The sequence below is a fragment of the Lactuca virosa genome, chromosome 1 (genome assembly GCF_052849685.1).
Source record: "Lactuca virosa cultivar CGN04683 chromosome 1, Lactuca_virosa_CGN04683_v6, whole genome shotgun sequence".
Lineage (NCBI taxonomy): Eukaryota > Viridiplantae > Streptophyta > Magnoliopsida > Asterales > Asteraceae > Lactuca > Lactuca virosa.
This window is the reverse complement of record NC_136426.1, coordinates 166487936-166511537: the sequence shown is the minus strand read 5'-3', so window position 1 is coordinate 166511537 and position 23602 is coordinate 166487936.

Sequence of the window (23602 nt, the reverse complement as noted above, 5' to 3'; positions counted from 1 at the left end):
AGGTATACAAACACGTTAAAACGTACAAACAACATTGCAAGTAAACTATAATAGGTATAGTTTAGGAGATCATTACACACCACTACAACAACATAAATATATACAAGTACAGCGAAGGGAACCTATACATATTGTCACACCCCAAAACCGGAACGGCGGAAACGTTCGGGGGTGGAGGACGTCATGTACAGTATCACAACAATGCGAAGTAGTAAACAAGCAACAACATCATCCATTGCATTAACAATATAATTTAATACAGGCGTGTTCTGTCAAGTTTTATAGACACCAAAAATATACATCAAAATAAAAGATGAGTCTTGAACGAGCTCCATCTTCTCAAAAACCTGGCTCCGGTACCTGTCTACTGGCGACCTGAGAATACAAGTTATTTTGAAAGAGTTTATCATCTTTAAAGCTGGTGAGATCATAAGTATATTAGTGTCTTGTATTTGTATGAAAGTGTTTGTAAGTCTGTAATGTATAAGTTTTGTAAAAGTTTGTAATTGTTTGAACTCTCCTAGAAAACCCTATGTTTCCTACTAAAAGTAGCCTTCTACCAAGGCATCTAGTGTCTGTGTGTGTCTCTCTTCTAAGAGTATGTATTTTCCCAAATCTAACTATCATTCACCAAAAATATAGTTTTTACATTATTGTTTATTGTGTGAATATCACAAAGTAAATGTAAAGGGAAAATGAAATAGTACTGTAGTGTTGTATTAAGTAACTACTGCTGTACTAATTACTTTAAACCAATTGTTATTTAAAGTACCATGTGATCGGCCTGTATCCTGCTACCGACTCTATAGAAAAACGACGATGTAAGACGTCGTAAGAAATGACGTTTGGCACCCGTAGACTTGTAAGTCCCATTGTAGTGAGCAGCAAGGTGTAGGATAGTCAATCCAGTATAGATCTATACACAAACTCATACGCTCTCCACTTAAGGAGATTCAAGATACAAAACGGGTCATGACAGGTAGTGACATGCCCCCGTTAAGTGGCTCACATAATTGTAAGTAATGTATATGTATATGTATATGTATGTGCTAGCTGTATTGTGTGTTCTTTCTCTGTCTAGCCTGTATATTTTGTTTCTCATAACTGTGTATTATGTTTGTTTCTCATCACTATGTATTATGTTTGTTTCTCATCACTATGTATTATGTTTCTTTCTCATCACCATGTATTATGTTTGTTTCTCATCACTATGTATTATGTTTGTTTCTCATCACTATGTATTATGTTTGTTTCTCATCACTATGTATTATGTTTGTTTCTCATCACTATGTATTATGTTTGTTTCTCATCACTATGTATTACTCATGAATGAACTGACTCATTGTATGTTTTATTGTTCTAGTAATAGTATCTTCCTAAACTATATCTATTATAGTTTACTAGTAATGTTGTTTGTGTATATGAACATGTTCGTATACCCTTGCTACCCAAAGGCATTGAACTGAATGAAAGAAGTAACCTTTTATATCTATACACATATACATGATATATAACTAGGATTCAAACGACCTTCGGACAAATAACCCGAATACCCTAAGTCCACAACCAAACAAGGAACATGAAATAAGGTGAGCTATCAGTCCTAAGTCCTTTCAATCCTACTTATATAATTATATCCATATAGATACACAGAATATAAGTTAAAAGAGTTTAATAAAAGTATTTGATATGTAAAAGAGTTTGTAAAATAGTTTGAAGTAAAACAGTTTGATAACACAGTTTGATAACACAGTTTGAAAAGTAAGAAATCCACTTGTTTGGTTGTTATTAATCACATCTGATTGATATAATAACTATAATAGTTCAACTTGTATTCCCCCCCATAAAAGCATTTAAAAACATTTAAAAGGTTAATTAAAGGGTATGAACTCACCTGTAGTGAGTGGTTTGGATGAACGGAATGTATAGGATGCTAGGTGTCAAGTGAAGACTTGTACACACACGATGATCCTAGTTAACATATAATATCACATATATGTATCCAATTAGTCTTTAAACAACTAATTAACAAAGTTAAGACATCCTAAGACATGTAAAACACCTTATTTAAGTGCTATAAGTCCTAAGGATTGCATCTAAGTGTTATAGAACATTGCTATTGAGTTTAGGGTTCAAGGGAACCCTTTATTGGAGTTTACTGTTTTGTGACCATAACTCATTGAGTTTACGGTCGTAAACCCATGAGTTTACAGCCGTAAACTCATGTTTCTTTGACCATCTTGTGTATTGAAGCCTTAAAGATCACAAGAAGTATTCCTACTTCTTGTTTAAGCCTTAGGAAGAGATTAGGGCACCATTTCACTCCTTTTAGGAGTTTACGGTCCTTGGACCATTTCCCTTTGGGTTTACGGCCGTAAACCCAAATGGTTTATGGTCTTTTGATGTTTTCAAGTACTAAGCACATCAAGGAATGGATCTAGGCTAGTTTACAAGGCTTAGAAGGGACTAGGGCACACTTTGGCACCCTTTTTGGGGTTTACGGTCCAAGAACATCTTGGACCGTAAACACCTTTGATCCTTGGTTTCTTGGGTGTTTTCTTGATGTTTAGAAGTGTAACAAGCTCTATAATACTCTAGGATAGAAGTACTTACTAGGTAGAAGCTTGAAAAGGTGCTAAAAGTCCAAGAACACTAGTGTGTGTTCTTGGTGTTCTTGGTGAAACTTGAAGATCTACACTTTTGGAATGATTTCACGGATGGAATCATGTTAGATCACTAGATTAAGGTATATATCAACTTATTAGGGTAAGAAACACTTACAAGTTGAAGATCTTGAAGAAATGTTGGATGATACTTGAGAGAGAATTGAGATTTGGATCTTGAAAATGTGAAAAATGGTAAAATATGACTAAGTGTCATATTTATACCCCCTTTTACGGTTTACGGCCGTAAACACCTTTGTTTAGGCCGTAAACTCCAAACTCTTGGAGTTTTGGAATAATATTGTTGCACAACAAACCCTAGGGCATCCTCTCTCCTGTTATCTCCTGAAGTACTAATCTTAAAATACTCAAACTTATTCCAAAAAGCTTGAAAATTAGCAGAAACAGTTTTGACTCCTATTGAAGTGAATGGTTGTACAGAATAGAAATTTCGGGTTGTCACATCATCCCCCCGTTTGAAGGAATTTCGTCCCAAAATTAGAATTTAAGCAAATAGGTAGTTACAAATAACCAAGTAAAAAGACGAGGATATTTCAGTTTCATCTGATCCTCTCGCTCCCAAGTGAACTCAGGTCCTCGCTTGGCGTTCCAGCGAACCTTCACTATCGGGATACGACTTTGTTTCGTTTGCTTGACCTCCCGATCCATGATCTCTACTGGTTCTTCCACGAAGTTGAGGCTCTCGTTGATCTCGATCTCGTCGAGTGGGATTACAAGAGTCTCGTCGGACAGACACTTTTTCAAGTTCGAGATGTGGAAAGTAGAATGTACGTTACTGAGTTCACGTGGTAAGTTAAGTTTGTAAGCTACAGGGCCGATTCTGGCAAGAATCTCGAAAGGCCCTATGTACCTTGGATTTAGCTTTCCACGCTTTCCAAAGTGTATCAAGCCCTTCCAGGGTGAGACCTTCAATAGAACACGGTCGCCCACCTGGAATTCCAACGGTTTCCTTCGTTTATCAGCATAGCTTTTCTGTCGGTCTCTAGAGGCTTTCAATCGTTCACGAATCTGAACGATCTTCTCTGTCGTTTCCCGAATGATCTCCGGACCTGTGAGAGTGCTTTCAGGAACTCGTCCTTTAGCTAACTGGGTATCACCCACCTCAGCCCAGCACAGAAGGGATCTGCACTTTCGGCCATAGAGGGCCTCGAATGAAGCAGCCTTTATGCTTGTGTGATAACTGTTGTTGTAGGAAAATTCGACAAGGGGTAAATGAGTATCCCATTCTTTCCCAAAGTCGATCACACAGGCTCGCAACATATCTTCCAAGGTTGGGATAGTCCTCTCACTTTGCCCGTCTGTCTGTGGATGGTAGGCTGTACTCATGTCCGACCTAGTTCCTAGGGAAGTTTGTAGCGACTGCCAGAACCTCAAAGTGAATCTACTATCTCTATCTGAGATAATGGATATGGGAATACCGTGCAGTCGTACAATCTCCCTAATGTAAGTTCTTTTAAGCTTCTACATCTTGTCTGTTTCCTTGATAGGCAGGAAGTGTGCGGACTTGGTAAATCTATCGACGATGACCCATATGGTATCAAGTCCACCCGTTGTCTTGGGCAACTTGGTTATGAAATCCATAGTGATCCGCTCCCACTTCCATTCCGGTATCTCTGGTTGTTGTAGAAGACCGGAGGGTTTCTGGTATTCGACCTTGACCTTGGCGCAAGTAAGGCATTTACTCACGAAGGTAGCAATATCTGCTTTCATGTTAGGCCACAAGTATAACTTTTTAAGATCCAGATACATCTTATCTGAACCCGGGTGGATAGAATAACGAGTGTTGTGCGCCTCGTTCATGACCAAGTCTCTGAAACCACCAAGTTTCGGGGTCCAGATCCGATCCATGAGAAAATAAGCTCCGCTACCCTTAACCTCCAAGTTCTTATCCATCCCTCTCAGGGATTCACCCGCCACATTTTCAGGTTTCAAAGCGTCGAGCTGAGCCTCCATAATTTGCGTGGACAAGTGTGAATGGATAGTCATAGTCAATGATTTGACTCTACGACCAGAATATTATTTCTGACTTAGGGCGTCAGCTACTACGTTGGCTTTACTCGGATGATAACGAATTTCGCATTCGTAATCACTGAGTAGCTCGACCCACCGTCGTTGTCTCATGTTGAGCTCCTTCTGGTCGAATATGTGTTGTAGGCTTTTGTGGTCTGTAAAGATTGTGCTCTTTGTACCGTACAGGTAGTGTATCCAGATCTTCAGAGCAAACACAACTGCTCCTAGCTCAAGATCGTGGGTAATGTAGTTGACCTCATGTGTCTTTAGCTGTCTCGAGGCATAGGCGATGACCTTACCTCGCTGCATCAGAACACATCCGAGTCCTTGATTCGACGCATCGCAATAGACAACAAAGTCTTCTATCCCTTCGGGGAGGGATAGTATTGGTGTGGTGCACAAGGATCTTTTGAGCGTTTGGAACGCTCTCTCCTGCTTCTCTTCCCAGTCAAAGGCCACGCCCTTCTGGTTCAGTGTTGTAAGAGGTTTCACAATGCGGGAGAAGTTCTGAATGAACATGCGATAGTAGCCAGCGAGGCCTAGAAATTGACGAATTTCTGTAGACGTCTTCGGTGCTGACCAGCTCTCAATGGCTTTAATTTTGGAAGGGTTCACGTGTATTCCCTCTTCGCTAACCATGTGCCCTAAGAATTCGACTCGTCGGATCCAAAATTCGCATTTCGAGAACTTCGCATAGAGCTTCTTCGAGCGTAATGTTTCTAAGACCTGTCGCAGATGTTGTGTCACACCCCAAAACCGGAACGACGGAAACGTTCTGGGGTGGAGGACGTCATGTCAAGTATCACAACATATGCAGTATAGTAATCAAAGTACAAAAACCATTGCATTAATAGTAATAATTTTACGTAGGTTACATTTAACAACAACATCAAAGTAGATATAAGAAATAACATAAGCTGCAGCTTGGTACTAGGCTGACTTCGCAAAAGCTCCCGGAGTGTACTTGTCTATTGATGACCTGAGAATACAAGTTATTTTGAAAGCGAGTATCGGCATTTTAATGCTGGTGAGTTCATAAGTATTTAATGGCATTGATATAAATACATGTTTTCCTTAAAAATAATCTCATAAAAGATGGTGGTTTAGAATTTATAGAGTATTAGAATTCCTTCCATAAAATCCTATATTTTCTAATAAAAGTAGTCTTCTACCAAGTCCCTATTGTTTTATGTTTAAGGAGTAATTTCCCCCAAAGGTAACTATCTTTATCAAAATATAGTTTTTACTTTAAAGAATGTGTGAGGAAATCATAAGCAAAAGTAATAGGGAAAATAATATTTTTCCTCAGCAGTAACACTGCTGGTTAAAAGTAAATAAAACATAGACTCCAGGCGGGACGCTTCGAGAAGTCTTAAAGAATGAAGTACGGACTCCAGACGGTATCGAATGAACAATACGTCTCGCAAAGTCTAAAAGAATGAAATACAGACTCCAGACGGTATCGAATGAGCAATACGTCTCGCAAAGTCTAAAAGAATGAAGTACAGACTCCAGACGGTATCGAATGAGCAATACGTCTCGCAAAGTCTAAAAGAATGAAGTACAGACTCCAGACGATATTGAATGAGCAATACGTCTCGCAAAGTCTAAAATAACCTTTAATCCTCAGTAGGTCTGTTTAAAGATTTTATAATGTGGCCTAGTGTATAACTAGGAAGATATATATAATGATAATTTCATATATAGAAAATACCATGATGACACTTATTACCTTAAAGCCATGAATTATAAGGTAACTCTAAAGATACTCATAACCATACTGATTGACAATCGAATACTTGACGACCTGCTGGCGTCGGAATGAATGTGACATTTGTCACCCCTTGGCTTGGTCGGACGGGACTGTAGCTAGCACTCAGGATGTGGGAGTGTCTGTCCTGTATAGATCTATACACATAATGCCCGCTCTCCCTCCAGGAGACTCTGGTTACCACTCGATGACGGTGAAATCCGCGTTTGAGGATGTATCTCGTGTTTTGAAATCTATATACCTTTCTTTTTACTAAAAGTACAAGTGTTTAGAATATAGATATAACTAAGTTCTCCTTTATGAAAGTTATGGTTGGTTTCTAAACTATACCTATTATAGTTTACTTGGAAGGTTATCTGGATGCCTTTGCTACCCCAAAGGTGATGAATTGGCTTATGGAACTTTTATGACCATATATGTACACATGATATGTAACTAATATTTAAATGACCTTCGGACGGATAACCGATACCCTAAAGCCACATCCAAACAAGGAAAAGGAATTAAAGCGAGTTAGCCTTCATAAGTCCTTTAACATTTCTTATATAACTATACACATATAAGCATGCGTTTGACAATATAAAAGTATAAAAAGAAGTTTTGGTAAAACCTTTGGAAATTAATAAATAAGAATTTATGACTTGATGTCAGTTTATAAAACAGGATTTGAAAACCTTTAGCTGAATAAAACAGTTTAACATGCAGAAATCTATTTGCTAGACAGTTATTAATCACATGTGATTGATCTAATAACCTTCTAGTTCAACTTGTATTCCCACCCATAAAATCATTTAAAATCATTTAAAAGGTTGATTAAGGGGTATGAACTCACCTGACGTGGGTGATTCGGATGGACGGATGGTATAGGATGCTATGTGTCAAGTGAGGACTTGAACACACACTCGGATCCTATTGAACATGTAAGGATACATTTAAGTATCTAATTAGTCATTTAATAACTAATTATTCAAGTAAAGACATCCTAATACATGAAAACACTTTACTACAAGTGCTAGGAGTACTAAGGGTTGCATATAAAGAGAGTACGACCTCACATTGGAGTTTACTCCTCAAATGGTGGCCCTTAGGGGTGTTTACGGTTTCTGGACCACTTCCCCCATGAGTTTACGGCCGTAAACTCATGGAAGTGGTGCCATTGGGTGTTCAAAAGTCTTATATCACTCAAGGAAGTAAGCTAGACTCGAATCTAGGGCTTAGGAAATGACTAGGGCTCAAAATGGACCCTTGGTGGAGTTTGCGGTCGTAAACACATGAGTTTACGGCCGTAAACTCATGTTTGCCCACCCATTTCGTGTTTTGGTGTTTCTAGGTTAAGCATGCAAGGTTCTAGTCATTTATACAAGCCATAGGAGGTGTTAGGGGCACAATATCACCCCTTTATAGAGTTTACGGCCATAGGACCATTTCCTTATGAGTTTACGGTCGTAAACTCTATGTGGACATGGTTTCTTTGATGTTTAAGGTTCCTAGTTCAATGGTGGTTGGTTCTAGGCTAAGTTCTGGGCATAAGGAAGGAAGAAAGGGCATCATTGCACCCTTAAAGGGAGTTTACGGCCCAAGAACATGCCTTGGCCGTAAACTCTCATTCATCCATTGATTATTGATGTTTCTAAGCCCTAACCATGTTAAACCTAGTATACAACGAGTTAGAACAAGAGTACTTACGATCTAGGGGCTTGAATGGTTGATTTTGGCCAAGAACACTAGTGTGTGTTCTTGGTGTTCTTGGTGAAACTTGAAGATCTACACAAATGGAATGATTTCATGGATGAAATCATGTAAGATCACTAGACCAAGTAACATATCAACTAGTTAAGACAAGAAACTTACGAGATTTGAAGATCGGGGACGAAGATCGGGATGATAGTTGAGAGGATTTCAGCCAAAGGAAATGAAGGAATGAAACAAATGGCCACATTTCACCATTTAAGGTGGAGTTTACGGCCCACACGGAGTTCACGGCCGTAAACTCCCATGTGGTGGCCATGAACTCCAGGTCAAGGTGTTTCAGGCCCGTTCGTTGTACTATAGCTTCGGCAGATAGACCCCGACACTTATTCCTTAAGTGTACAAGGCTCGGAACGCTCTAACAGACTCTAAATTGTGCTAAATGATAGCAGGAATAAGTCTGACACTAATTTGGGTTGATTGGCTGAGCTTTCAAAGTAATGGAAAATTTTGGGTTGTCACATCATCCCCCCGTTAAAGGGAATTTCATCCCGTAATTAGAGTTTAGGCAAGGAAGTAGGTATGAACAATCGAGTAAAGCGATGGGGATATTTCCTATTTGATTGTTCCTCGCGCTCCCAAGTGAACTCCGGTACTCGCTTGGCGTTCCAGCGCACCTTCACGATTGGGATGTGGATTCGTTTCGTTTGCTTGAACTCTCGGTCCATGATTTCTACGGTTTCTTCCACGAAGTTGGGGTTCTCAATGGTTTCAATCTCGACGAGTGGGGTTTCAAGGGTCACGTCGGACAAGTACTTATCCAAATCTAAGATGTGGATAGATTTGGGTGGAATTTATGGAATTCCAAAAGTAGTTGAGGTCTGGCGGATGTTGGACCAATTCTTATCAAGAATCTCGGATGGTCCTACGCTCTTGGGAAGATAGAGCTTTCCAGTACTTAGAACATAATGTACTTCTATGGTGAGATCATCACTGGCGTGATCGCCATTTTGATGTTCCAAAAGTTCTCTCTAACTGAGGGTGTAGTTCCCGGGTTGGTTCTTAGAAGGCTCAGGTCGTCTTTGGATTCGTATCTCCTACTGATTGGCTTTCGGAGGTTTTTTGGATCATCGGAGGTAATGGCTATATACTGGTACCTATTGGTTATGTGGCATCTATCTCGACCTAGTGCAAAATGGACCTGCACTTCTGACTCTTGAGGTGTTTCTAACGGAAACTCTCAAAGTCGGTGTGATAGGGGGTTTTACCAGACGATGCTTTCACAGTATGACTCCTAACTGGAAAGAATCATTCTCTTACTCGCTTCGCTGTTTCATGGATAGCAGTCTTTGGTCAGGGCTATCTTAGCCCTTAGAGATTTTCTGGAGTGTTGGACTATTTCAGGAGGTGGTTCTACTATCTATTTAGGGATAGTATTCCTTGGACACCTAGTAGTCCAACAAATCTCTACGACATGCCTTATTCTCAATGAGTTGGCTCCCTCCAGTTTGTAGGAAGCGCGTGTTCTTGCATAACCTATCGACTAACACCTAGACTGGTGTCGAGTCTATAATCTCTTTATGATCCGGGTTATAAGGCTTAACGCAACATATCATTTTACTTTATTCAAGTATTCTTGGTTGCAGAGGTGGTTATGTGGTTCTTAGCGTCCTAGTATTAACTTCGGAGAATGCAGTCAATCGTCCACAGGGCGACGGTGACTTTTCTCGCATGAGGAGGCGGTGTGTCCTAGGCACTATTCGTCTGTAACTGGATGGACGAAGTGCCTGAGTAGTGCGAGTTTCCCTTGCAACTACTCTTCCGGTGTTACCGGGATTCTCCTTTTAGATTTAATCTAGATAGAAATGGATTCTGCTACACAGAACCTCTAATTTCTTCATCCATTCTCCCCCAGAGTTTAACCTGTCGAATCTTTCTGGTTTCTGGGCTCCCTACTGAGATGCTTAATTTGTGGGATTAAGCGTGAATGGATGGTCGTAGTCAATGTTTTGACTCTTACGACTTGAGCTACCTTTCCTAACCGAGGGTGTTAGCTACTATGTTGGCTTAACCAGGATGACTATAAATTTCGAATTTGTGGTCATTTTAGTAGCTCAACCCGCAGTGGTTCTCTTGACTCCAGTTCCTTTTCTATGGGATAGGATGAAGGGTCTTATTATAAGGTTCGTGGTCGACCTCATACTCGGCTTAATCAGTAATACTCAGTGTATGCAAGTCGTATATAATTGAGATTTGACGGGATGTTCAGATGTGTGGCCCCACCCCAGACCCACAACCCAACGAGGAACAGGGAGTAGGGAGGAAGCACACATCTTAAATCTTATTGATCTAAATTATATACCACTCTTATGCATATACTCAGTAGTAGTAAGTTAATCCCATGAGTTCTTTCTCTTAATTCACGAACCTGATTGTGCTGTGCGGACGGCCTTTTTGGAGGATCTGTCGAGTAGGTTTCGGGCGGTTGTTGTCTTCAGGAGAATCTGCGGTGTCTTCCGCTTCTGGTTTTAATGTCTAAAGAGGGGTTGGTTAATAGCGCGTGGTACCCTTCTCCTGGGTACTTCGGAAGGTTTGGATAAGAGAGACGACTGACGAATCGCATTAGGTTTTCTTATTAGGTTCGGAAGAACCTTTATTTGACGCATAGGGTATGGGGAAAGTTCTCTTTACACAACACTAGGAATTTTCACATGGTCGCACCAAGTCGAACCATGATTGACGGAAGTGTCGAATTTAACAAACATCGACATGATATGGAATGAATATCGATAGGACCATGTGTTGAACAGGGCACACAAGTTCTTAGCGTCTCGGGTTTCGTCCATGGTATCACTATCGCGGATACTCGGACCGATAGAATTGACGCGGAACTCTAGGGGGTCCTGATGTTTTGGAGTAATGTACTTTTCATGAATGGATTTCTCACGAGGCCTCTCTATAATCGCCTAGTATACACCAGTCATGTATAATTAAGATTAAAAGGACTGTTGACTGAGCGACTCTGCCCTAAATCCACAACCAAACGAGGAACAAGAGATAAGGCAGCATCACTCACTCGAGGTCTATCAATCTTAATTATAAATGGCCTTAACGTATGTATCAAGCCATCATAGCTTTACCTAATGGGTTTTTGAATTTTTACAACAGTGTTGCGACCTTCGCCTTAACGTGGGAGTAATTACAATTAGAATTGATTTATTTAAAGTTCTCGGTTAGCTACTTAGGATTGAGAGACGTACCAAAATAGTATCGGGTTCCTTGGTGCTTCTCCTAGGCATTAGGGTTCAACTCCTCCTGCGCCTTTGTCGTTTCTTTCAGTTGGGCAGTCCCTCTTGAAGTGCCCAATTTCACCACAAAGATGGCATATTGGACTGGTCCCAACATTAGTGGTTGATGTAATGAACTCAATCGGGGTTCTGCAGATACAAGAGGTATGCCCCTTCCTGTTGCATCTGACACAAAGAAATTCTCGACAGATACCATGATGATGGTAGCTACACTTGCTGCAACGGGGGAGGTTTCCTAGGTATGGTCTTCTTGTAGTCGAGACGGAAGGGTTGACAGGGGTATTGACTACCTCAGCTCGTTGCCCTTTGGAAGGTCCTTGAGTCGAGGTACTTCCCTCATCATTCTTAAACTTTCTCTTCGGTGGATTTGGTTGGGGTTCTTGGGTGGCTGGGTACACAGGTGTTGGTTGCTGTTGTCCATTGCTAAGATCGGGATTCCCGATAGGGCTCTTGCTAACATCGGCATTGTTAGCATTCAGGTGAGCCATGACAGCTGCTACGGCTGCTGAGACTGCAGCTCGGAACATAGCTTCATCGAATTGAAGGATCGGTTCCTTACCAGCGGGTTGGTTACGTTTCTTCGGAGGCATGGTTTTTCCCACACGATGAGAGACGATGGTTAACCCTAGACGTATCTTCTTTACTATGATAGGCACAAAGTTTCCCGCGCCTTGATGTATGGTTATCTGAGTACCGACCTACATCCCTATAATGCAGTCTGGGTAACAGGGTGGGAGTAAGTGTATCGGAAGGCCATAAAATGGGAGTCGTTCCTACTAAGTTATCTTCATACTGGAGAGGTTCACTCTCCGGTTTGGAAAAGATTTGAGAGAAGTTCGGAACGAGGATCACAGAAGAAAAGGCTCATGAAAAACTTATGGCTAAACACTCTCAATCGAGGTTTTTAGATCCGATCTATTCGTATTACTTGCGACGGGAAAGACGATTTGCCTAGCACATAGTGTGAGTAGTGTAATCACTAACTCACTAAATTGTATTATTTTACGGATTATTAGCGTGACGATAAAGAGGAAAAGACACTTCTCGGGTTCCATGTATTGGCTCCCTCTGTCTACCTCTTATCCTTGACTAGAACGGGCGTTGGTTTCCTTAGGGTACTTGCCTAGGGTTCTCTTCTCTTGTAGACCTATTGAATTTCTGCTCCGCCTTACTTCTGATTCTGACTCTGAGTGTCATCCCTTCACAATGGAGGACTGGAATGTCGGAAGTTCAGGCGAATTTCCCACCGATGTTCCTAAAAGGTATAGGCACATGGTGATTTCAATAGTCTCGTACCTATTCATTTATTTCCTGAATGGAAATCTTCTCAATGAACCTCTTCTGGGTCTGTATCGACTCTCTTGCCGATTACTGAAGTGGATAAGGTTTTCTAAAAGGGGTTCGTGCGAGAATGGAAATGTCTAAAGAATCCTAAGAGATTATTAAAACATTTCACTGGGTGATCCATATCGAGTCCTGCTGCAATTACACAACGTACACAAATCATATATAACTTACATCTGATAGGCCTTCGAATATGTGATACTACTCTATATCCACATCCAAACAAGGAAAAGGAAGTAGAGCGAAACCACACATTCTTAGCCTATGAGATCCTTACTATATATAATCTTAGAAGTATACACTTTGTAATTATAGGTCTATCAATAAGGATCTTTTTAGTTCTCACACAAGGTTATTTATGGTTCCTAAAATACCCCTATGGTATTTTAATTACATGCTTGATTCTTATCTTCTGAACATGCTTTTTGGTTTATTATGAATCTTTTAGTATCATAAAATACTCCTATAGTATTTTAAAATTTATGTTTGGCTCTAGCATTCCTATTTGGTAAGTTTCAGATTTGTTGCAACACCACCATCAATCCCAAGCACACGTTAATCGCATCATGAATAAATATAGTTGATCAGGTTATATTTATTCCAGCTTACGATTACATAACTCCCCAGGTTTGATGGTAATGGTCAACATCCAAAGACTTTTATTCTTATTCTTCTTGTGATACTTTGTTCGGGTGTTTAGATTCTGAATGTTCTTATACTTTTGTAAAATATGGTTATATTTTAAAGTATAATTCTTGGGCAGACTGTTTTATCCCAATGTATTTATAGGCTGTATATCTTTTATGATTAGATATACTGAGCTCACTATAAACAATGCTCTGATACCAATCTGTCACACCCCAGAACCGGAACGGCGGAAACGTTCTGGGGTGGAGGACGTCATGTCAAGTATCACAACATATGCAGTATAGTAATCAAAGTACAACAACCATTGCATTAATAGTAATAATTTTACATAGGTTACATTTAACAACAACATCAAAGTAGATATAAGAAATAACATAAGCTGCAGTTTGGTACTAGGCTGACTTCGCAAAAGCTCCCGGAGTGTACCTGTCTTTTGAAAGCGAGTATCAGCATTTAAATGCTGGTGAGTTCATAAGTATTTAATGGCATTGATATAAATACATGTTTTCCTTAAAAATAATCTCATAAAAGATGGTGGTTTAGAATTTACAGAGTATTAGAATTCCTTCCAGAAAATCCTATATTTTCTAATAAAAGTAGTCTTCTACCAAGTCCCTATTGTTTTATGTTTAAGGAGTAATTTCCCCCAAAGGTAACTATCTTTATCAAAATATAGTTTTTACTTTAAAGAATGTGTGAGGAAATCATAAGCAAAAGTAATAGGGAAAATAATATTTTTCCTCAGCAGTAACACTGCTGGTTAAAAGTCAATAAAACATAGACTCCAGACAGGACGCCTCGAAAAGTCTAAAAGAATGCAGTACGGACTCCAGACGGTATCGAATGAACAATACGTCTCGCAAAGTCTAAAAGAATGAAATACAGACTCCAGGCGGTATCGAATGAGCAATACGTCTCGTAAAGTCTAAAAGAATGAAGTACAGACTCCAGACGGTATCGAATGAGCAATACGTCTCGCAAAGTCTAAAAGAATGAAGTACAGACTCCAGACGATATTGAATGAGCAATACGTCTCGCAAAGTCTAAAAGAACCTTTAATCCTAAGTAGGTCTGTTTAAAGATTTTATAATGTGGCCTAGTGTATAACTAGGACGATATATATAATGATAATTTCATATATAGAAAATACCATGATGACACTTATTACCTTAAAGCCATGAATTATAAGGTAACTCTAAAGATACTCATAACCATACTGATTGACAATCGAATACTTGACGACCTGCTGGCGTCGGAATGAATGTGACATTTGTCACCCCTTGGCTTGGTCGGACGGGACTGTAGCTAGCACTCAGGATGTGGGAGTGTCTGTCATGTATAGATCTATACACATAATGCCCGCTCTCCCTCCAGGAGACTCTGGTTACCACTCGATGACGGTGAAATCCGCGTTTGAGGATGTATCTCGTGTTTTGAAATCTATATACCTTTCTTTTTACTAAAAGTACAAGTGTTTAGAATATAGATATAACTAAGTTCTCCTTTATGAAAGTTATGGTTGGTTTCTAAACTATACCTATTATAGTTTACTTGGAAGGTTATCTGGATGCCTTTGCTACCCCAAAGGTGATGAATTGGCTGATGGAACTTTTATGACCATATATATACACATGATATATAACTAATATTTAAATGACCTTCGGACGGATAACCGATACCCTAAAGCCACATCCAAACAAGGAAAAGGAATTAAAGCGAGTTAGCCTTCCTAAGTCCTTTAAACATTTCTTATATAACTATACATATATAGGCATGCATTTGACAATATAAAAGTATAAAAAGAAGTTTTGGTAAAACCCTTGCAAATTAATAAATAAGAATTGATGACTTGATGTCAGTTTATAAAACAGGATTTGAAAACCTTTAGCTGAATAAAACAGTTTAACATGCATAAATCTATTTGCTAGACAGTTATTAATCACATGTGATTGATCTAATAACCTTCTAGTTCAACTTGTATTCCCCCCCCCCCCATAAAAGCATTTAAAATCATTTAAAAGGTTGATTAAGGGGTATGAACTCACCTGACGTGGGTGATTCGGATGGACGGATGGTATAGGATGCTATGTGTCAAGTGAGGACTTGAACACACACTCGGATCCTATTGAACATGTAAGGATACATTTAAGTATCTAATTAATCATTTAATAACTAATTATGCAAGTAAAGACATCCTAATACATGAAAACACTTTACTACAAGTGCTAGGAGTACTAAGGGTTGCATATAAAGAGAGTACGGCCTCACATTGGAGTTTACTCCTCAAATGGTGGCCCTTAGCGGTGTTTACGGTTTCTGGACCACTTCCCCCATGAGTTTTCGGCCGTAAACTCATGGAAGTGGTGCCATTGGGTGTTCAAAAGTCTTATATCACTCAAGGAAGTAAGCTAGACTCGAATCTAGGGCTTAGGAAATGACTAGGGCTCAAAATGGACCCTTGGTGGAGTTTGCAGTCGTAAACACATGAGTTTACGGCCGTAAACTCATGTTTGCCCACCCATTTCGTTTTTTGGTGTTTCTAGGTTAAGCATGCAAGGTTCTAGTCATTTATACAAGCCATAGGAGGTGTTAAGGGCACAATTTCACCCCTTTATAGAGTTTACGGCCAAAGGACCATTTCCTTATGAGTTTACGGCCGTAAACTCTATGTGGACATGGTTTCTTTGATGTTTAAGGTCCCTAGTTCAATGGTGGTTGGTTCTAGGCTAAGTTCTGGGCATAAGGAAGGAAGAAAGGGCATCATTGCACGCTTAAAGGGAGTTTACGGCCCAAGAACACGCCTTGGCCATAAACTCTCATTCATCCATTGATTCTTGATGTTTCTAAGCCCTAAACATGTTAAACCTAGTATACAATGAGTTAGAACAAGAGTACTTACGATCTAGGGGCTTCAATGGTCGATTTTGGCCAAGAACACTAGTGTGTGTTCTTGGTGAAACTTGAAGATCTACACAAATGGAATGATTTCATGGATGAAATCATGTAAGATCACTAGAACAAGTAACGTATCAACTAGTTAGGACAAGAAACTTACGAGATTTGAAGATCGGGGACGAAGATCGGGATGATAGTTGAGAGGATTTCAGCCAAAGGAAATGAAGGAATGAAACAAATGGCCACATTTCACCATTTAAGGTGGAGTTTACGGCCCACATGGAGTTTACGGCCGTAAACTCCCATGTGGTGGCCGTGAACTCCAGGTCAAGGTGTTTCAGGCCCGTTCGTTGTACTATAGCTTCGGCAGATAGACCCCGACACTTATTCCTTAAGTGTACAAGGCACAGAACGCTCTAACAGATTCTAAATTGTGCTAAATGATAGCAGGAATAAGTCTGACACTAATATGGGTTGATTGGCTGAGCTTTCAAAGTAATAGAAAATTTTGGGTTGTCACATGTTGACTATGTTCATCCTTACTACGAGAGTAGATAAGTATGTCATCGATGAAGACGATGACGAACTGATCCAAGTAAGGATGACACACCCTATTCATTAAGTCCATGAATACAGCATGCACGTTTGTTAATCCGAACGGCATCACTACGAATTTGTAGTGCCCATAACGAGTTCGGAAGGATGTCTTCGGAACATTCTCCCCTAGCACTCGTAGTTGGTGATATCCGGACCTTAAGTCGATTTTTGAAAAGAAGTTTGCCCCTTGAAGTTGATTGAATAAATCGTCAATCCGAGGCAAAGGATAACGATTTTTGATGGTCAGTTTGTTGAGCTCCCTGTAGTCGATGCACATACGAAACGATCTGTATTTCTTCTTGACGAGCAAGACTGGAGCTCCCCAGGGTGAGAAGCTTGGTCTTATAAAGCCCTTGCTGAGCAGTTCGTTAAGTTGACAGGACAGCTCTTGCATCTCTGCAGGTGCTAGACGATAGGGCGATTTGGCTACGGGAGTAGCCCCTGGAACTAAGTCGATTCGAAACTCGACTTCACGTTGCGGAGGTAATCCTGGGAGTTCTTCCGGAAAGATGTCGGGAAAGTCGCGTACTACTGGAATGTTCTGAATATCTTTCGTTTCTTGGCTCACGTCGACCACATGAGCAAGGAATGCGCCATATTCCTTTCGCAAGAATTTCTGAGCTTGAATGCTCGAGATGATATGAAGGTTCGTGCCGGGTTTGTCGCCATAAACTACTATAGTTTAGCCAGACGGCAGATTAAGGCGTACAGCCTTTTCGTAACACATGATGTCGGCACGATGAAGACTCAACCTATCCATGCCGATAATGACGTCGAAACTTTTAATCGAGACCGGCATGAGGTCGATCGAAAATGAATGGCTATCTAGTGTTAGGGAACACCCTATGAATATATTGCTAGTGCTCTCCGCCTTTCCATTAGCCACTTCTACAGTGAACGGTTCTTTAAGTGCTCGTGATTTTTGCTTAAGTAAATGAGCAAATTTTTGGTTCACGGAACTTCTCTCCGCTCCACTATCAAACAGAATGCATGCATAAGAGTTATCGAGGAGAAACGTACCAGTGACCACTGTGGGGTCGGCAACCGCTTCCTCGTGGCCTATGGCCAGAACTCTTGCCACTCCACCTGCATTCCCTGCCTTCGGGCAGTTTCTTTTGTAGTGGCCTACCTCGCCACAACCGTAGCAAGCTTGGCCCACTCCTGTGTCGGGGACTTGGTTGATTGGCCTAGCCAGAGCTTTGCACAAACGGGCAGTGTTCCCCTTCCTGTTGCAGTTCAAACACTACATTTCCCGGTAGGCACCGACGTGGTGGAAGTTGCATTTGTTGCACTTAGGCAAACTTCCAGCGTACTGCTTTACCGGAGCAGCAGCGGCAGGTGCTATCGCAGCATGAACTGCCACGACCTGCTGCTTTTTGGCAGCCTTTGTCTTTCTCTTGTCATCCCAAAACTTCCGCTTGGAATCAGCGGTTCTGGCGGGTTCTGAGATGGCCAGGGTTGTTGTTGCGGTCGGGGTACAAACCCCATGGTCTATGAGCCGTTGTGCCAATCGCTTGGCACTGTCAAATGTAGTGGGGTTTGAAGCCAAAACATTTCCCTGGAATGGAGGCACTAGCCCCCATATATATCTTTCAATCTTCTTGCCCTCTGTATGAACCATGTTGGGACAGAGGGCCACCAGTTCACAGAACCTGGAGGTCTAGGAGACTATGTTGGAGCCCTTCATGGTTAGGCTCTAGAGTTCTTCCTCCAGTTTCTGGATTTCGCCCCTCGGGCAGTACTCTTCAACCATTAGTTCTCTTAAGGCTTCCCAGCCCATAGCATTTGCCACTATAAGGGATAGTGACTTGACATGGCTATTCCACCATGTTAGGGCTTTTGCCTCGAAGGTGCAAGCAGCAAACTTGACCTTGCTCCCTTCTGGACAGGAGCAGATCTCGAAGACCGACTCTGTCTTTTCGAACCATTGCGATAGGGCAATGACTCCGCCAGTCCCTTTAAAGGACAATGGTTTGCAGTTTGTGAAGTCCTTGTAGGAGCACTCTCTGGAGCGCATAGGGATTTCACCATGAGTAGATAGGACAGGGGTTCCTCCTCCAGTGGAACCAGAAGAATGATATTGTGCCATGGCTGTAGCTACAGCCGCAGCTACAGCAGCATTCAGGGCTGCCGTGTCGAATTGAGGAGCAGGTGGTGTTGGTGCGGAAGGATCGCGTCTTGTAGATTTACGAGGAGGCATTTTTCAACTATAAGATTAGAAAGATGAAGGTATTGATAAGAATTTAAAAGGGAAATTGATGAAAATGACTCATGGACTAACTCTCCATAGCCCAACAGCACAATTGAATAGCACGATTGAATAGCACGATTGAATAGTATGATTGAATGAAGATCTAGTACTAACAGATGATAGCAATTGGATATTGATTTCCATAAGATTAGATATCTGTCAATAATACTGGAATTACAGATGTAATGAGTTCGGGAAAAATGACCTAGAAGTAGGTCTTACATCAACCAAGATGGAAAATTTTGACAAACTACTACCTAATCAAGACCTAACGGGTCTAAGATTTACAAAGATAGGAAATTAGACTAGGGTTTTTACACTAACTAGGTTACATCCCAAAGAGAAGTCGATGAGACTCTAACGACGACGAGAACTACTAGAGTGAGTTCTTGAATCCGACAGTAGACGTTCTATGTCTCTCACGCGCCTATCAGATCTTGCTTGCTGAGCTCGAAGTTCCCTGACTTCAGCTTGGGTTTCAGCAAGTTCCCTCTGTAGAACTGTATTGCGGACCTGAGTCCTTTCATGAGTAGACTCTAGCTGGCGAATGTGGACTGTGTTAACGCCAGAGTTGGCGTCAATCTCCACGACTCGGTCGATAGCTGCTCGACCTTGCTCAGTGTTCCGAGAAATCCTTCGAACCATGATGGGTAGGACCCTGTCAGCTGAACCTCCCTCAGTGAGGTTGTAGAAGCTTCTGTCTCCATTGTAGGGTATGGGTTGGCCCTGTTCCTGACTCCATCTATTCAAGTTTGTGGCCCACAGAGGTGTGGGTCCTTGAAATGCTGGACGAGGATTCAGGTTTGGGTCTTCAGCAGCTGGGGGTTGCTTGCTGACTTCAGGCTCTGAGTCAGAACCATCAGAAAAGCCTTCATCTTCGTGATCATCCAAAGGGATTGGGTGATCATCTTCTGGCTCTTCTCCCAGCCATCCTGCATTGCCGTTGTTGGGGTAGTACGGGTCTCTGGGGATATGGAATCCAGCCATGAAATCTACGAGAGAAAAGGGATAACGAAATAAACTAAATAGACGAACTAATTAGATAATTATAAGATGATCTTTATCAGTTACTTCAACATTCGCGTAGTGCATACCAGTCATGTGTAACCAAGACAGGATAGACCTTCGAATAAGCGACCCTAACTCTAAGCCCACAACCAAACAAGGAACAGGAAGTAAAGCAAAGATCACAGACTCTAAGTCTATGATATCCTAGACACATATAACCTTAGCGTATCCACTCCGCAACTATTGACATACTTAATAAAGACCTTTAGTTCTCAGATAGGTAATTAATAGCAACACAAAATACTCCTATAGTATTTTAAGTTTATGTTCTGTTCTACTGTTCTCGTTGTAGTAGTGTTGGTAAGTTTTTAGACTTGTTGCATATATTTAGAAGATTTAGTATATGAATTATTTAGAAATAAAAATTAGGTATAATAGATATACCTATGAATACTAAAAAAGACATAAATAGAAATAAGAAATAGGTAATAAATAGTAAAAAACTACTATAGTATTTGTTCTCGTTGTAGTAAGTGTTGGTAAGTTTTAGACTTGTTGCAACCTCACAACCACACTTAGGCACATGCTAATCACTCCTCGGATAATGTAGTTGATTAGGCTACATCTTCCCAGTGTTGACCATATGTCTCTAAGTTTACTTGTGCTGCCCAACAATCGTAATACTTTTGTTCTGTCCTAGTGGCACTGATTTTAGTATGAATGCAGGTATGTATACTTGGTTAAATATTTTATTATTTAAAAGTATAAACTCTTTATCAGAGTATTTTAATCCCGCTGTGTTTATAGTTCGTATATCTTTTATGGGTTGATACACTCAATTCACTATAAACAATGCTCTGATACCAATCTGTCACACGCCAAAATCGGAACGGCGGAAACGTTCGGGGGTGGAGGACGTCATGTACAGTATCATAACAATGCAAAGTAGTAAACAAGCAACAACATCATTCATTGCATTAACAATATAATTTAATACAGGCGTGTTCTGTCAAGTTTTATAGACACCAAAAATATACATCAAAATAAAAGATGAGTCTTGAACGAGCTCCATCTTCTCAAAAACCTGGCTCCGGTACCTGTCTACTGGCGACCTGAGAATACAAGTTATTTTGAAAGAGTTTATCAGCTTTAAAGCTGGTGAGATCATAAGTATATTAGTGTCTTGTATTTGTATGAAAGTGTTTGTAAGTCTGTAATGTATAAGTTTTGTAAAAGTTTGTAATTGTTTGAACTCTCCTAGAAAACCCTATGTTTCCTACTAAAAGTAGCCTTCTACCAAGGCATCTAGTGTCTGTGTGTGTGTCTCTTGTAAGAGTATGTATTTTCCCAAATCTGACTATCATTAACCAAAAATATAGTTTTTACATTATTGTTTATTGTGTGAATATCACAAAGTAAATGTAAAGGGAAAATGAAATAGTATTGTAGTGTTGTATTAAGTAACTACCGACTCTATAGAAAAACGAAGATGTAAGACGTCGTAAGAAATGACGTTTGGCACCCGTAGACTTGCAAGTCCCACTGTAGCGAGCAGCAAGGTGTAGGATAGTCAATCCAGTATAGATCTATCCACAAACTCATACGCTCTCCACTTAAGGAGATTCTGGATACAAAACGGGTCATGAGAGGTAGTGCCATGCCCCCGTTAAGTGGCTCACATAACTGTAAGTAATGTATATGTATATGTATATGTATATGTATGTGCTAGCTGTATTGTGTGTTCTTTCTCTGTCTAGCCTGTATGTTTTGTTTCTCATAACTGTGTATTATGTTTGTTTCTCATCACTATGTATTATGTTTGTTTCTCATCACTATGTATTATGTTTTTTTCTCATCACCATGTATTATGTTTGTTTCTCATCACTATGTATTATGTTTGTTTCTCATCACTATGTATTATGTTTGTTTCTCATCACTATGTATTATGTTTGTTTCTCATCACTATGTATTATGTTTATTTCTCATCACTATGTATTACTCATGAATGAACTTACTCATTGTATGTTTCATTATTCTAGTAATAGTATCTTCCTTAACTATACCTATTATAGTTTACTAGTAATGTTGTTTGTGTATATGAACATGTTTGTATACCCTTGCTACCCAAAGGCATTGAACTGAATGAAAGAAGTAACCTTTTATATCTATACACATCTACATGATATATAACTAGGATTCAAACGACCTTCGGACAAATAACCCGAATACCCTAAGTCCACAACCAAACAAGGAACAGGAAGTAAGGTGAGCTATCAGTCCTAAGTCCTTTCAATCCTACTTATATAATTATATCTATATAGATACACAGAATATAAGTTAAAAGAGTTTAATAAAAGTATTTGATATGTAAAAGAGTTTGTAAAACAGTTTGAAGTAAAACAGTTTGATAACATAGTTTGAAAAGTAAGAAATCCACTTGTTTGGTAGTTATTAATCACATGTGATTGATATAATAACTATAATAGTTCAACTTGTATTCCCCCCCATAAAAGCATTTAAAAACATTTAAAAGGTTAATTAAGGGGTATGAACTCACCTGTAGTGAGTGGTTTGGATGAACGGAATGTATAGGATGCTAGGTGTCAAGTGAAGACTTGTACACACACGATGATCCTAGTTAACATATAATATCGCATATATGTATCCAATTAGTCTTTAAACAACTAATTAACAAAGTTAAGACATCCTAGGACATGTAAAACACCTTATTTAAGTGCTATAAGTCCTAAGGATTGCATCTAAGTGTTGTAGGACATTGCTATTGAGTTTAGTGTTCAAGGGAACCCTTTATTGGAGTTTACGGTTTTGTGACCATAACTCATTGAGTTTACGGTCGTAAACCCATGAGTTTACGGCCGTAAACTCATGTTTCTTTGACCATCTTGTGTTTTGAAGCCTTAAAGATCACAAGAAGCATTCCTACTTCATGTTTAAGCCTTAGGAAGAGATTAGGGCACCATTTCACTCCTTTTAGGAGTTTACGGTCCTTGGACCATTTCCCTTTGGGTTTACGGCCGTAAACCCAAATGGTTTATGGTCTTTTGATGTTTTCAAGTACTAAGCACATCAAGGAATGGATCTAGTCTGGTTTCCAAGGCTTAGAAAGGACTAGGGCACACTTTGGCACCCTTTTTGGGGTTTACGGTCCAAGAACATCTTGGACCGTAAACACCTTTGATCCTTGGTTTCTTGGGTGTTTTCTTGATGTTTAGAAGTGTAACAAGCTCTATAATACTCTAGGATAGAAGTACTTACTAGGTAGAAGCTTGAAAAGGTGCTAAAAGTCCAAGAACACTAGTGTGTGTTCTTGGTGTTCTTGGTGAAACTTGAAGATCTACACTTTTGGAATGATTTCACGGATGGAATCATGTTAGAT